Here is an 848-nt window from a genome sequence, read left to right on the forward strand (position 1 = left end):
ATTTCAAGGTCCTCTTAGGAATAGGTTTGAGGCATTGAACACCAATAATCAAAGACCAGATGTATTGTGGGATGATATTATACAAGAAGAAAGCCAAAAGTCATTACAAAACCAGACGAAAAATAAAAAATCAAAACGGATGTCAGAAGAGACTGTAAATATTGCACTGGAGCATTGAGAAGCCAAAACAAAACAAAACAAAAAACATGGGTAAATAAAAGAGCTGAACATTTTAGTTTTGCAGAAAATATTTTAAAGTACTAATTGTGTGCGATTGTGTGTGTGTGTGTGTGTGTGTGTGTAAGAGAGAAGGGGGGACTCCTCCTTCTCATTTTGAATTTAAAATATCCAAACTCTAGAAAATTAGCACAGAAATGTCACTGTTCTTAGTAAATGTGCTCCTATGTACAACTCATTCCCTCATTATTATCAAGTCAGAACTGAGTGACTCATAGATGATATACTTCATTGGGTTTCTAAGGCTCTAAACAGCATGAAAAGAGATTGCCTGTTTTTCTCCCTCAGAGCAGTGTAGATTCAAACTGTAGTAAAGGTTCAACCTTTGAATTAGTAATGCAGCTTCCTATGGACTATACCACCAGAATCTCCACCTATTCCGTAAACAGAAAAACAAAATATTGAGAGTTGTAGGATTCAGTCAGATACAGCTAAGTGTAAGAACCAAAATAGAGATTTAAAAATCTTAGTTTCTCAAAAAACAAAACACAAACAAACAAAAAAACTGGATAAATTATGTATATTGTATTGAAACAGATGAGGGAAAGAACAGATTAGAAGTGATATATGATTGAGTATTATGGTTAGCACAGGAATCCAGAATTAAGGTT

Source organism: Elephantulus edwardii, unplaced genomic scaffold (genome assembly GCF_000299155.1).
Source record: "Elephantulus edwardii isolate Elephantulus edwardi_28Jun2011 unplaced genomic scaffold, EleEdw1.0 scaffold00255, whole genome shotgun sequence".
Taxonomy (NCBI): domain Eukaryota; kingdom Metazoa; phylum Chordata; class Mammalia; order Macroscelidea; family Macroscelididae; genus Elephantulus; species Elephantulus edwardii.